At 41.4% G+C, this 15169-nt stretch overlaps 1 protein-coding gene across 4 annotated transcripts in view; it reads left to right on the top strand.

The window, feature by feature from the left end:
- The window catches only part of LOC115655868 (P2Y purinoceptor 8-like), a 45179-nt gene that overhangs the window by 22002 nt on the left and 8008 nt on the right, over positions 1–15169 (top strand). The window contains exon 4 of one of the 4 annotated variants that reach the window (XM_030571845.1): positions 14928–15046. The exons of the other annotated variants lie outside the window; for them this stretch is intronic. The gene's annotated coding sequence lies outside the window, so the exon portion shown is untranslated. The remainder of the gene's footprint in view (positions 1–14927; positions 15047–15169) is intronic. 4 annotated transcript variants of the gene reach the window in all.

The following is a 15169-nucleotide window of genomic DNA, read 5'->3' as shown; positions in this document are numbered from 1 at the left end:
CTCTTTCAATTGACTGATACTGACTTGGGTGAGAGGTATTTCCACAGAAAGCTTTGGGAAGGCCTGTAATGATTTCACCTAATTCCCAACTATGCCTTTAGAACAAGTGATAATGAAGAGATACATCCAAGGTTTTGGGCTGGGCCCAGTGCATGCTGGGACAGCACTTGGGAAGTTTTGGTTACTGCTTCATAGAAGCCCATGCACTGTAGGCATGTTCAACATGATGATTAATTGCTTTAATGCTTAGTCATCATGCGTGAATTATTCAGCCTCTACAGCAACTTCATACTCGTGCAAAGTTGTCTGCTAACATCACTGCTACTCTTATGGATATACATGGAAAAAGGAGGGAAACATGGTGTGGGGTTTGAATAGGTTTTGTGTATGTTTTTGTTTGTTTTGCCTTTGCCAGGGGATGGAACCCAGGTTGGAACTCTGCTGCTAAATGACTCCTCCAAACCACTATACTGAATTACATTTTATTGCTGAGGGTGCCAATTCAAAGAAATCTCTGATCATAAGTCACTAACCAGTTTTTACCCTCCGCTTCCCACAAATGATGAAATTTAGTACAGCAAATCAGGATTTATACAGAAATGAAATAAAATCCTGTTCCCAATGGTGCTAGCGCTAGATTATTGTTTTGCTTGTAATAAAATACTAACAGTGCAGGCAGCCAGTTTGCGCATGATGTGACCTAAAAATAGAAGAATAGAATGAACACAGTTCAGAAAGTGGTTGGTTTGTCTTGTGATTCACATGGCCATTTAAAAATATTTCCTGTTGTGAAGGTATAAACTCTTTTTTAAAAAATACATTTGGTTGTTGATTTTCTAAGTGTCTTCTTTTTCCAGTTGTCCTTGGTAGAGCAGAATAATTTGCTACTGCAATATAGTGCAACTCGCTAATAAAATAAAGCATATTTTTGTGTGGTGTCATCATCCATATATTGATATGATAGAATGCTTCAAAATCTATTATAGTCTATACAGTGTAAAAGAAAACAATGCACGTATCATAGGTTATGGTGTAGCCCAGAGGTAACATCTGTAGAGATGGTATGGGAGTGGTGGAAGAGTTGACGTGAGTAAACCACATTCACATTTGTTTTTGATATTTTTCTAAAGAGTTTCGCAGAAGTGAAAGAGGAAGAAAGAGGGACTGGTCTGAGCAGAAAGTACTAGCGTAAAAATTCCTTATCATGTGAGGAGCAGCTTTTTATCATTGCACCTTATGTTTAGTATCTAAGATGTCTGAATGTTCTGTCTTTGCTCACCTGCAATACTGGCAAGGTAGTTCTGGGAAAGATTTCAACAAACAACATGTCCTTCCTAGATTTGTTCACAAAAATAGAATTAATAACCTTACTTTAAAAAAAAAAAAGAATTTTTAAGCCTGAAATTCTGCTTTTCTACTAGGTAGGGGAGTGACAGAGAGAGTGAAGAATAGTCTAAATTTACTTACCTGAAATTCACATTGACTGTTTATTTTCTTTGAGATTGATTTTCTTTCGAGATTTGGTTGAGATTATCAAAAGCAGTGACGGGGACTTAGCCACACATTTTCCATTAAACATAATCCCTTTTATCATTATATCTGAATACTATTTTCTTTACTTTAGGGATGTAGGTACTATATAATTTCTAGCACTGGACAGCCCATCAGACCATATCTTCATTATTTCAGCAGTCCCAAATAATGACACTTGGATAGCTACAGAAATTTTCAAATGCTGCTTCATTCCTTCTTCTCCAATAGCAAAATCCATATATGTGTGATCTCTCACATCTGTTTGCATCTGGTGGCATAGCTACTGGCGTCTCTTTTGGTATCCCTATTCCCTTTGAGCTTTGAGGTATGAGCTATTCTCTTTTTCAGTAGATTGCCACCAAAGAAGTTCTTTACCACACAGGATAGTAAATCTTGGGTCTTCTTACTCCCTTTAGTGCAGCGTTTCTCCTGGCTGTCAGATTAAATAACAACAATCTCTCATGATTCACACACGCACACACTTTGGATAGCAGATCCAGTATGCTTCTTTCTAGTAGTGAGTTATTTTACTAAAAAAAGGCTAGTATTAAGAGTTTAAAATGTTTAAAAATATGTTTTCAGAAAGAATACTCATTTCCTTATGCTTCACCTACTGCATGATAAATCTGTGAGCTAGCTCTGCTCCCATCAAAATTCTCATTGGCTACTAAGGAAGTAAGAGTGGGCCCTAAAATAGAAAAGAGAATGAAACACCAGAAAAAGAAAACCCCCAAAGAAAGAAGATAGAAACTCACTAAACAGTGGTGATCTTTCTGAATACATTCACAGCAGGTAGACACAAGAGTAGGATTTTCAGAAGTGCTAAGCAGTGACCTAGCTCTGTTTCCATTGAAGTCAAGGATAGAATCTGGCTTTTGGAGGCTGGTTAGATGGATGCATCAGAGTTCTGGTTACAGGGCAACCATTGCCTTTGAAACAGGCCCCTGACAACGAAGAGACTTCCACAGCAAAGTCTCCTCTATGATCCAGTAATTATATAGGACAATGAGCAGGGAGAAAGTGGGGTGGGGGGATAACCTAAATCATTTATGTAGAGGAGGCCTCAGGAATAACTAGAATTCAACCTTTTGATATTCTCAGAGGTCTTTGGTGTCTCATTTTACATTGACTTTAACTTTGCACAAGTTTCAGGGCAGCAGTGAATCATCCTATTAGAGTATTACTTAAAGGCTCCCTTTAACCTGGAACCCAACAATCATTGTAACTCCTCTTTGGAGGGCAGGTGAGAGGACATTTTAAAACGAAACAAAAAATCTCCAAACGATATCACAACCTGCACTGTCATCACAATGACCCTTGCAGTACTTTCTCAGGACCTGACTCAATATAAGATACATCTAACGCACTTTCCACCTCACAGAAGTCATTCTGAGATTTCTCTGGCCTTGTGTTGGTGTCTGTAATTGGAAAATTGGACACATTTTTCTAGACTCATTTTGTTTTTTTAAGGTAATTGTCACTTTAAAATAAAAATAGCCATCTGATACATCAGAATTCAGCCTGAGAAAGGAGGGTCAGGACCACAGATTGTATCTGTGAGCAGCTGGAAACACTGCAGCAAACTAAAAATGTGGGTTTGCTCTTCATGACCTGATTGAGGCATGAGAATTTTTTTGTTCGATAGCCCATTAGCTGCAAAATATAAAGTAAGAAAACATAAGCTGCCTACTATTTTTTAAATAAAGAGATAAATTAATTACACTCTTCAAAACGTAACATCTAACATTTAAAACCCCTCTTTTTAACTTTCCCAGGATTGCAAACAAAGAAACAAACAAAAAGAAGAAGAAAGAAAGAAGCATTACTAATCACTTAGATGCTCAAGTCCTGTTTTTCAGGGCCGCCTGGGGGGGAGGGGCAAGTGGGGCAATTTGCCCCAAGCCCCACAAGGACCCCCATGAAAATATAGTATTCTATAGTATTGCAACTTTTTTTTATGGAAGGGGCCCCTGAAATTCCTTTTTCCCAGGCCCCCTCAATCCTCTGCGCAGCCCTGCTGTTTTTAGGCACAAAGTGACCCACAAAACTCCCACTCAGCTGCTGCCTGATCCTGTTGGCACCTAAACTCACTTGATACCTAAGTTTTTGCCTATGAGAATGTAAAGTGCTGCCTAGCTCTAGGCACCTAACTCCTTCTTCAGCCTCAGAGGAATCCATTACCAGGGGAAAGAAAGGTGTTCCTCCACCTAAATCATGTGGCACCTGATCCAGTAGGCACAGTCAAAGGCCACCTAACTCCACACAAAACAGCCAGGAAAGAGGAGGCTCTAGTATAACTTTTAGCCTAGTGACCAAGACACTCACCCAGGATGTGGGAGACTCCCAGTTCAAGTCTCCCCTCTGTCTGATGAGGAGAAGGGATTTGAACAGTGATCTACCAACTCTTAGGTAAGTGCCCTAACTGTTGGGGTATGGAATATTCTGATGCAGGGGGTGTCCCTCAATCACTCCTATTCAAGTTGTTCCACCTTAATTACACAACTGAAAAATTAAATATTAATCGGGACAGATAAAAAGTTAGAATGACACTATAGCCTACTGAGAGGGAACAGATTCCTGTTCACATCCCTTCTGTTCATCAGGTAGAGGTGGAGAGTTAAACTGTTCATCTCCTATATCTGAGCAGACTACCCTGACCACTGGGCTAAAGGTTATAAAGGAGCTCCTCTGCCCCCAAGCTGTTTTGTATGGAGTTAGGCAGCCCCTGAGCACACCTACTGAACCAACCATGACTTAAGTGGTCAAACTCCTATTCTTCTCCAGTTTGTGAATCACAAGCAGATGTAGGTGCCTCCCTGCAGTCTGAACTGGCCTCTGAGAGGGAACAAGGCTTTGCACACATCCGTCTGGTCAGTGTCTCCATTGGCTAGCTTAGGCGACTTCCTGCCTGGCATGCAGGCTTTGTGGATCCCATTCTAAGGTTCCAGTGTCTCCTCGTTCATTGTTTAGGGAGCCTAGTGTGGCTAACTCAGGCACTGTGGATTGCAGTGTGTTCCTCTAGGCACCTAAAAGGCCTGTGATCATCTAAGCACCTAAAAGTTAGGTGCTGTGACACTCATCACAACACCTAAGTTACTTTTGTGGATCCAGGCTTTATATAACACCTGACACCCAAGAAACTCAGGGCACATCACAGACATCAATATTAACTCCAGTAAAATTAATGACATAACATTGTTGTAATAGTGAAGCCAGTGAGAGCACAATCAGCCTCATTAATTCAACTAACCACAAAGCTCTCTTGTGCTCTGCCTATGACTACTAAATGTATATTATAGTTAAGAGAAATATGTAATTTTTCACTAAGAGAAGAAATGGGGAAATTTTAGAAGGGTGATAGAATCACTTGTTGATCTGTAGGGGATTTATATGCACAATTTATCTGAGCATGAAGGGGAATATTGAGGAACAGTTTGCACTTTAGTATTAGGAAACTTTATATCCTTTAGTTAGCTTTCAATAGGAGGGAACTTTGGCCTGTATAACTCTGCATACTGTCTAAAACACATTTGCAAGGGAATGGAACAACTATTACTGAGTGGGTTGTTGTGCTTTCAGCACATTAGCACTGTTATTTTTACGAATCCTTGTGGTCTACTTATTGGTGAGCTAGCACCAGTAGGCATAAAAGGTCAAAAAGCAAGAAAGGCTTTTGTTAAAACCCCTTCTCTCTCCTCCCTTTCCACATTCTCTGCCTCCCATGTGCTATTGCTTGCACCTCTAGGAGTATGGCTACAGAGTGCGCAGAAGTGAGCCTCCCAGTCTGGGTTGACAGAGCTCATGCTCTGAAAAATAACTGTGCAGACAGCACTTTGAAGTTGTGCCTTGGGCTAGAGCTTGGGCTCTGAAGCCTTGGGAGAGGAGGACGCATGCTCAGAGCATTCTGCTGGCTGTGTAGACATACCCTTGAAGGTAATGCATTAACAGACTTGAGGGAATTCAGAGAAGAGCAACAAAAATAATGAAGGGCCTGGAAGAACACACTCATTTTCTCAGTTGGTGAAGATCGACTAACTATTGCAATTAACTGTTTCTAAGGTGCCTCTCACCTTTGTACTTTATATCTCAGTAATTCTGTGCACAAAAATGCCATTAGATTCAGTGGGAGTTACATAAATGTAAGAGTTGCGGCCCCTGACATTATTGAGCCCTGGTCATCCCCATGATTACTTTAGAGAGTTCAGTGGCAATGCACGTGCCCTGAATTGCTCAGATGTAGAAAGATGGAAGCAGCACATGACTGTCCTGGAGATCTGTGTACCAAACACCACAGGGGAAAAGGGGGGGCATGGCCAGAGGGCAGTCAGCCATTGGGTCCCATGATTGCAATCTGTATCCTGTTGACTGTCCTATTAAAAAACTGCAACATTAATGATACAACATAGCAACTTCTCCTAGTAACAGGACTTTTACCAGATATAAAACCCATATGTAATTGACCAACATTCATAGAAAATATAGTGCCAGGAACATGGCCCTAACTTACGCTTCACACTGGGTGGGGTGACAAACAAAAGGAGAAGCTATGGCATGATGAGGGCTACAACAATGAAAGATCTCTTGGGAAAAACAGCAATTATATAGCCTTGGAGGATCACATAAAATGAGCAGAGTGAGCACACAACACTGGTCTGTAGGAACAAGGTGTGGGAGCATTGTCCAAAATGATAGTTGGGGACATTAGCATCACAGAGCGCTCACACTTCCAAGTGCCTGGAGTGGCATCACCTCAAAATCTCTGTGTGGGTCTAGCTGTCCCAGCAACACTTCTCCAATATACACGTTTACCTGTTCCCAATAGGGCAGTGACTTCATTGGGGTTGTGCACGTCACTGAGAGATTATCACACATTTTGTGGAAATAACAAATGGGCATCAGAGTTAGGATGACCACTGTTTAGTCTGTCAAAAGCCGTATTCACCCACAAAAACTTATGCTCCAATACGTCTGTTAGTCTATAAGGTGCCACAGGACTTTTTGTTTCTTTTTACAGATCCAGACTAACACGGCTACCCCTCTGATGCTTGACACTGTTTGGTCTGTTTTTCTTTACCTCTGCTGTCTGTGTTTCTCCCTGACCTGTCCCTACTGCTTAGCTCTCGGCTCCTTTCTTTTCCGTACATTTATCTTTCTTCTTTTTTTTTTTTAGGTATCCACTCATTCTTTTCAGTCCTCTTAATTTTGCCATTTTCCCTCTTTTTTATGTGCTCTTTTTTCTTTTTCTTCTGCTGTTGTGTTTTTCATCACTTTCTCCTTCACTTTTGTGCCTCACTCCCCTCCCCCACTCTTTATCCAGGATTGGTCAGAAGCGCTCCCTGTGTAAAAGACTGCAGAAGGTGAATACTCTAATACCTTTCTCTTAGAGGTCTTTTTGCCTCATCCATGGGGAGTCTGACTAGGAATAGACAGATTCCTTCTGCATGCGGCAAAGCTCTTATGGAAGGAGCCTGATCAATTTTCCTTTCCAGCAGCAAAGAGTCAGATACAGAAGAAAATTAACTAGTCCAGGTCACTTTATATCTCACCAAGCTCACAAGATCCTGCACAGGAGCTGTAGTAATTTTACTTTGTAGCCTGTTCGAGGGCAGGGGGATTGGCATATCCTGATGATTGACCAAACAGTAGAATAATTTTTAATTCATGTGTGAGCCAGATGCATACATTGATTGGACGCATTTGGCCCATATGCCAGGAGTTTGCCTTGAGGAAAATAAAGAGGAGGCATTTTTGGATTATGTAAAACAGTCAGTCTCACAGGTAAACTGTGAGTGAATGATAAGAAAGATGAGCTGGACAATTACTAACAGCCAGACAAAAAGCCTGTCTTTTACATGCTTTGTAACATTTTCTTTTGAGTTTTATGTACGGCATTTTCATTTCAGAACCAAGAGATGTACTTTACAAAAATGGGTAAAACTGGTTAAAAAATATGGAGACAGAGTAAGAATGATCAATGTCAGGCAGATAAACCCTTTTTGGGACTCCAATTTTGTGGCTACTGATTTTCACATGCAATCATTCTACTATGCCTTGGATCTCCAAGAAACAAATCATGTTTTATTTGACTGATTTATATTCAAATAGGGTGCTCAGTGCTTCCCTCATTGCAGGAAGTGGCAAAACAGTTATGGGCTTCGAGCAAAGCTGGATTGGGCCTATACTCAGAACTCAGATAGATGCTTCTCTTTGATTGTATACACTGATTGCGGTATATAACTGCAAACTATTTATCTCTGTAATATTCTGGCACCAACATGTCTACAACAACACTGCTTAACAGTCTCTTGTTTTCATGTCAGAATAACTTCTGGGCTAAAGGCAACTGTTCTAGTCTCATGACCCAGACACAGTTCTTGCAGCAACCTGTGAAATACTCTAGAGAATACACATAAGAAGGGAAGGCCTGTGAAAGATCTAAACACAGACTAACATAATGAAGGGCACAGTCCTGACAAAAGTTATGTGCATGCTTATCTTTTGCACCTGAGTAATCCATTGGGGCAGATCTTCAGCTCGGGTAAACTGTCCTAGACACATAGCTTCAATGGAGCTATCACTATTTACACTACCTGAGGATCTGCCCCATTAACTTCAATGGGATTACTCACATGCTTAAAGTTTAGCACATGTGAACATCTTTGCAGGATCAGGGCCTAATTGCTAAAGTGACACATAAAACCTTAGGGAGACAAGCTGGGTGAGGTAATACCTTTTACTGGACCAAATTCTGTTGGTGAGAGAGACAAGCTTTCCAGTTTATGCAGAGCTCTTCTTCAAGTGTGGGAAACTAATTCAGAGTGTTCCCTGGGTAACCTCAAAAGTTTGTCTCTCACTCACCTTGTCTCTGTGATATCCTGGCACCAACATGTCTACAACAACATGGCAAACATAAAAACCTTGTTTTTCAGTCAGATTGCAACGGCTGTGTTTTAAAAACAAAGAGCTAAACCATGTGGTTGTAGTACAGAAAATTCACACACAAAGCAAAACATAAACATGTTTTTTTGTTGACACATGCCAGCCTTTAAGAAGGATTTATACATAGCTGTAAATCAAGTATAGTTCTATACAAATTGATACAGTGTAGCAACAATTATAGCAACTCTATCACTGAATATGTAAATATAAACCTGCACTGGGATCCAGGGTTAAATACAGGTGGTAAGTATGAAACAGGTCTGCTGATGCTTATTTTCAGTTAGAAACAAGGCCTTAAAGCTTTTAGTATGATTAATAAACTGAAACCTGTCTTAAAAGCTCCCTCAAGGAGCTAAAAACAATTGGCTATTTAACTGAAATAATCCTCTAATAACTACAGAGTAGAATTTTACTTGTGTTTATGGATACATTGGAGAGAACTCTTAAGATGGTATGTTCCCTAATAAAGGTAGTCTCTTTGTTATTGTTATCCTCATACTACTTAAAGGTCCCAACCCCACTGTTTTGAGCTCCGTATAAACACAATGAAAAGATGGTCCTGGCCCTGAGGAATATAATGTATAGATTTCACTGTAATAAAAATCATAGTGAAGCAATGCATGTCCACTCAATGGGGCTCATACACAGGCCCTTCCGCTCACAGGTCTCTACCACTAGATCTAAAAACCCTCTCTTTTATAGGTGAGATAGTAGGAAGTTGTGAATTCACAGGGACCAGCAATTCAGGGGAAGACCTAATTATATACACACTAGGTCACTGTACTACCTATTCTCCCATATTCTCCTAAGGTTCACAAGTGTTCGAGTCCTACTCATTGGGGCATTTTGTAATGAACTATCATTGCATACATAGCCAGCAAAGTTATCAGTGGAGACTGAACCCAGAGCCTTCAGTGCTAAACATACTGACAGACTTCATCATGTCTTAAACTGAACAGCAACAACGACATACTGCCATATCCTTAATGCACAGAAAAGAGAAAAAGAAAGCAAATGTCTTTTACATGTGAGTTTTCTATTTGTGAAGATAAACTTTTAAAGTGCATGTACAGGTCTGACTGGATTCTTCAGTGGACTGAATAGGTGAGGAAATGCTTGGCCAGAGATTCACAGAACAGGGAGAGAGAAAAAATAAGCCAGCCATTTAAACTGGGAAAAGCACACATTAGAATACTATTTATAATCTACAGAGTAAATATACAATTGTGGGCAGGATTTTTCCTGAATTTTGAGGAGTTTGTAAAAATATCTCCTTATATTAGCAACAGGCAGCCTCAGTGTACAAACTGTCACTCATTTCCTGGCCGAGGCAGGTCAGGCCATAAGGGAAATGAGCAACTGTACATCTTCCGCTTAGTTTCACCACAATCATATGATGCAATCACTAGTGCTAGAGAACAATCACAGACCGGAAGCCATAGTCCCTTGATCTCTGAAATAGACAATACTCAAAAGATTTAATACAAATGGAAACCAGTTAGTATATTAATTAAACTTAGCACTGATACAGTGCATTGTCAAAGCACTGTCTAATCATTAACAGATTAATTCTCATAACAACTTTTTGGGATGGTTAATTCAGTATCATTCTAAATCTCTACTGGGATTCCTTCTGGAACAGCATAGTTCTGCATTTCCCCTACCCCCTGTACAGGGCACAAATGAGCCTCTGGGGACTGGTTCCCCACTGCCACGCACACTGTATGATCATTTGGGAGCACTAGACAGGGACTTAGGAATGGCAGCCTATCGGCTGACCTTGGGCAAGTTACTTTCAGTCTAGGCGCCTCATTTCCACTGTAAAATAGGGATAATGACAATTCTTTTGTAAACCAGTTTGAGATCTATAGATGAAAATCACAATATAAAAGTTAGATTTTAGCATTTAGACCAGAGTGTAAAGTAGGTGTAAAATGCTGCCATTTTTCTTGATAGTGTTTTAAATCCACTTTCCACAGATGGAAAAGATTATACAAGTTTTGACTACACTAAGACCTGGTCTACACTACGGGGTTAGGTCAACTTTAGCCATATTAGGTTGATTCAAACATGAATGCGTCCACACAACCAACCCCCTTCTGTGGACCTAAAGGGCTCTTAAAATCAACTTCTGTACTCCTCCTCAGTGAGGAGAGTAGCACTAAAATCAACTTTGCTGGGTCAAATTTGGGGTAGCATGGATGCAAATCAAGGATATTGGCCTCCAGGAGCTATCCTAGAGTGCTCCAATGGGACCACTCTGGACAGCACTTGAACTCTGATGCACTCGCCAGGTACACAGGAAAAGCACCGGGAACTTTTGAATTTCATTTCCTGTTTGGTCAGTGTGGTGAATTCAGCAGCCCAGGTGACCATGCAATCCCCCACAGCGTAGAATGTTTCTATGCTCCCCCACCATCTTCGTCCCAGAGGTTATTGCAGATTAGAAGGCGAAAAAAGCACACTCGCGATGACATGTTTTCTGAGCTCATGCAGTCCTCCCATACTGATAGGGCACAGTTTAATGCATGGAGGTATTCAGTGACAGAAGCCAGGAAAGAATTAAGTGAGCGCAAAGAGCGGAGGCAGGATGAGATAATGAGGCTAATGGGGGAGCAAACAGACATGATGAAGCGTCTGTTGGAGCTGCAGGAAAGCCAAAAAGAGCACAGGCCCCTGCTGTATCCACTGTATAACCACATGCCCTCCTTCCCATGTTTCATAGTCTTCTCACCCAGATGCCCAAGAACACGTGGGGAGAGGCTCCAGGCAACTCCACTGCAAAGGGTGGCCCAAGCAACAGAAGGCTGTCATTCAAACAGTTTGATTTTAGTGTGGCTACAGTAAGCAATGTGGCTTTGTCCTTCCCTCTTCCCCCACCCCACCCCACCCCACCTGTGCTACCTTGTCCGTTATCTCATTTTTTTTTAATTAATAAAGAAAGAATACATGGTTTCAAAACAATAGTTACTTTATTTCAAAGGGAGGAGGGTGGCGGGCTCACAGGGATTTAAAATCAACAAAGGAGGAGGGTTTGCATCAAGGAGAAACTATTGTCACACCGACACCTGGCCAGTCATGAAACTGGTTTTCAAAGCCTCTCTGACGTGCAGCGTTCCTTGCTGTGCTCTTCTAATCACTCTGGCTACTTGGCTCACAGCAGCCCCCACAGTAGACTTGCCCACAACAGCAGTGATCACGGTGAGCTGAGCGGGCTCCATGCTTGCCGTGGTATGGCGTCTGCATAGGTAACCCAAGAAAAAAGGCGAGAAACGATTGTCTGTCATTGCTTTCACAGAGGAAGGGGCAACTGATGACATGTACCCAAAACCACCCACGACAATGTTTTGGCCCCATCCAGCATTGAGAGCTTAACCCAGAATTCCAGTGAGTGACTGGAGACTGCGGGGACTGTGGGATAGCTACTCACAGTGCACCACTCCATAAGTTGATGCTAGCCCAAGTAGTGAGGACGCACTCCACTGACTTAATGCTCTTAGTGTGGACTTACACAATTGACTGTATAAAATCAATTTCTAAAAACTGACTTCTATAAAATCGACCTAATTTCATAGGGCAGTCATACCCTAAGGCAACAATGACTATACTTGTCTATATTTAAAGTTGAGCCAATTTAACTCAGGACTTGTCCATATGAGAAAGTTGTACTGGTTTAAACCTAAGATGTGACCTGAAATCAATTTAGTTAAACAGGTGCAAACTGCTGTGAGGACATTCTTATTTAGGCTTGGGTGGCTGTTTTCAGTTTAGCTTAAATTGTTGGTCTAAGACAAACTGAAATAAACCACTCCTGAATAAGTGCATTGTGGTTCTGGCACTGGTTTAGCTAAATATATTTAAAATCCTATTTTAGGGCTTGTTTACATAGTGCAATGCACACTGAGGGTGTGTGATTTCTAAAGTGCACTGTGTTGCACACTAACTGGTCCATGTAGACTCTGCTGGTGTGCACTAAAAGTTCCCTAGTGCGCCTTAACTTAGTGCTGTTTGAAACACTAGGGAACTTTTAGTGCACACTAGTAGAGTCTACATGGACCAGTTAGTGTGCAACACATTCCTGTGCTTTAGAAATCACACCCCCATAGTGCACATTGCTGGAGTGTGTTGACAAGCCTTACATGACAATGGTGCAGCTTCTGTGTATGTGGACAAGGCCAAAAAGTGCAATAATAAACTGATCCACTGGAGCAGTGCAAAACTTTGTGTGGACACTTCATTTGACTGAAACCAATATCAATTTCGCTTAATTTGACAAGTCAGTAAGTCAAGTTAAAACCACCTGAGTCAGGTTGCAATCAAATTAAGAGGGTGCCCACAGAGTTTTGCATTAATTTAACTGAGTGTTTATACCAAAAATTTAACTGGTGAACTCTTAAATACTCTCAATGTCTAAGGCCCTTTTCTAAAAATGTTCCCCTCCTGCAGCAACATTTGGAGTCCTGGAGCCAGATCCTCACTCCACTGACATCAACATTTAAATCAGAGCTTTGCCTAATTACACCAGCTGAGGTTCTGGGCCTTAGTATAGACAAGGCTCATTTTTAAGACCAACTTGATTGGACTTGTTCTGAGCAGATTTAATTGACATGACGTGTAAGATGGTGGTGGCCATGGGAATCTTTTCTAGATTGAGGCTCTCAATGTTGCTAATACCAGTAGAGCTACCAGCATTGCTGATTCAGTGTTAGTAAAGGTAAAAATAAAAAAAAAATGTTCCCTTAGTATTGACAAGAAGCCTGTGCAATAGTGTTCTGTGAAAACAGATTCATGAAGCATGTTAAGAAATCCAGGAAAGAGACAGGAAACTAAAAGCTATCTGTTTACAGTTAATAAAAACTCCTTAGCTAGTCTAACAGATTAACACAGCATTGCTTGTTTTTTCCCCTTCTACACGCGTAGATTTCACACCTAAGACTTTTTTGGCTGGCATATGCAAATCTGGTCATTGGAGTAAATAAGATAAATCAGCACGTCATGATAACTGAAATGCTCTTTATTTGATGAAAATAAATTTCTCTTGCAAATGTAGGTGGTTGTGCTTGAACTGGTGTTTTCTCTGAGCTCAATCTTTTACAGGTCTCAGGCACTGAGGTCTGGAATATGAGGGAGCTGGTGACTCTTATACATATGTTTTCACTGAAAAAAACAGTTGTGTTTTCACCTAAAGATAATTTGAGACAACTAACTCAATGTAGAATCCTAGTGGAGACAAGGCACAGGTAGTTTTATCTTGACTTAGCTAGTTGAGGTCAACCCTGTAGCCACACCTATAGCTTACCCTAACTAGCTACCTCAGGTTAAAACCTATAGTGCTTTATCGATCTCCACTAGGATTTTACATTGAGAATGTAATGAAAAATAAGAACTATGGTTTTGTTTTCATCCTTCATAGGTCAAAATGTAATAGGTAAGAAATGATGTAACTATTTAGTGTTAAATTTTCAGAAGTGCAAATCTGAATCCATAGGCATGTGCATAGAAGGCAGAATTGGCAGGCGTCCATAATTTTGGTGTTTTTTTTTAAAAGAAGGGAGCTAAAAATTGGTGAAAATTAAGAGTTATGCCCATATGATAGTACAACCACAAGCTCAGTAAGCAAAAATTGTGCCTTGATTTTTGCAGAGACATTTTCAAAAATACCCCAGGCATTAGGAAACAGTGTAAGGCAGATGGCAGCAGAGGTCCCAGTATAAAGCAGAATGATTAGTTCAGAAAAGGCTTGGGCATAGATCCAAAGACTGAGGCATTGTGATGTTGAGAATAAGAGTGCATAACTTTTAGGTGCCTAGAAAATCATAGGAACACATTATATAGACTGCCTGGGGAGAGATAGGAGCTTTTGAATGTGATCCACAAAATCCAGCATGCTAGGCAGGTAGCCAGCTAAGCTAGCCAATGGGAGATGCTGATGTCAGGGGTATCCACTAAGCCCTGTGGCGTTCTCCAAGATCAGTGCCTAACTCCAGAGAGGCATCCATGAACGGGAACCCACTGCCTGGAGTCAGGTAGCTTAGGCACCTAAGTAGTTTCTTGAAGAAGTGAGTTAGGTGCCTGTCTCGCTCCACATAAAACACCTGGAGGAGGAGGAGGTGGGGCCCAGCTAATAGCTTTTAGCCCAGTGGTCAGAGCACTCATCTGGGATATGGGACACCCAAGTTCAATTACTATTATGGCTATTGGGAAGAAAGGAGCTGAACAGGGTCTCAGGAGATGGCTCTAACCACTGAGCAGAAAGTCAGATATGGGGCTTCCTCAATCCCTCCTGTTGAAGCTGTATCAGTGTGGATAAATAGTGAAAGGGTCACTGGAGGAGGGGCATTGGATCCTGGGTCTCCTATGTGGGTGCCTGAGCCACCAGGCTACAGCATCATTCTCACTCTCTTCCTCTCTCTTTCTGGCCTCATAACTATTTAAATATTTATCCACTTCCACAGTGGAACAGTCTCCCACAGCCCATGCACCACCTTCTGCTGCTATCAGATTTTGCATGGGACCCAATCCAGCAGGTAGCCTTTGGGCACAACTACCGGATCAGGCCCTGTCTGCAAGTTAGGTAGGTGAACGCCTGTCTACCCCCAACACCTATGTACTTTTGTGTCTTGGTGCCTCAATGACTATCCTGTGAAGGTGGGCCTCTAAAACATCACTGCCGCATGCGGGGCAAAAAGGGAAAGAA

This window comes from Gopherus evgoodei, chromosome 1 (assembly GCF_007399415.2).
Source record: "Gopherus evgoodei ecotype Sinaloan lineage chromosome 1, rGopEvg1_v1.p, whole genome shotgun sequence".
Classification (NCBI taxonomy): Eukaryota; Metazoa; Chordata; order Testudines; family Testudinidae; genus Gopherus; species Gopherus evgoodei.
Note: the sequence above shows the minus strand (reverse complement) of the source record. Positions and strands in the feature narration are given on the sequence as shown.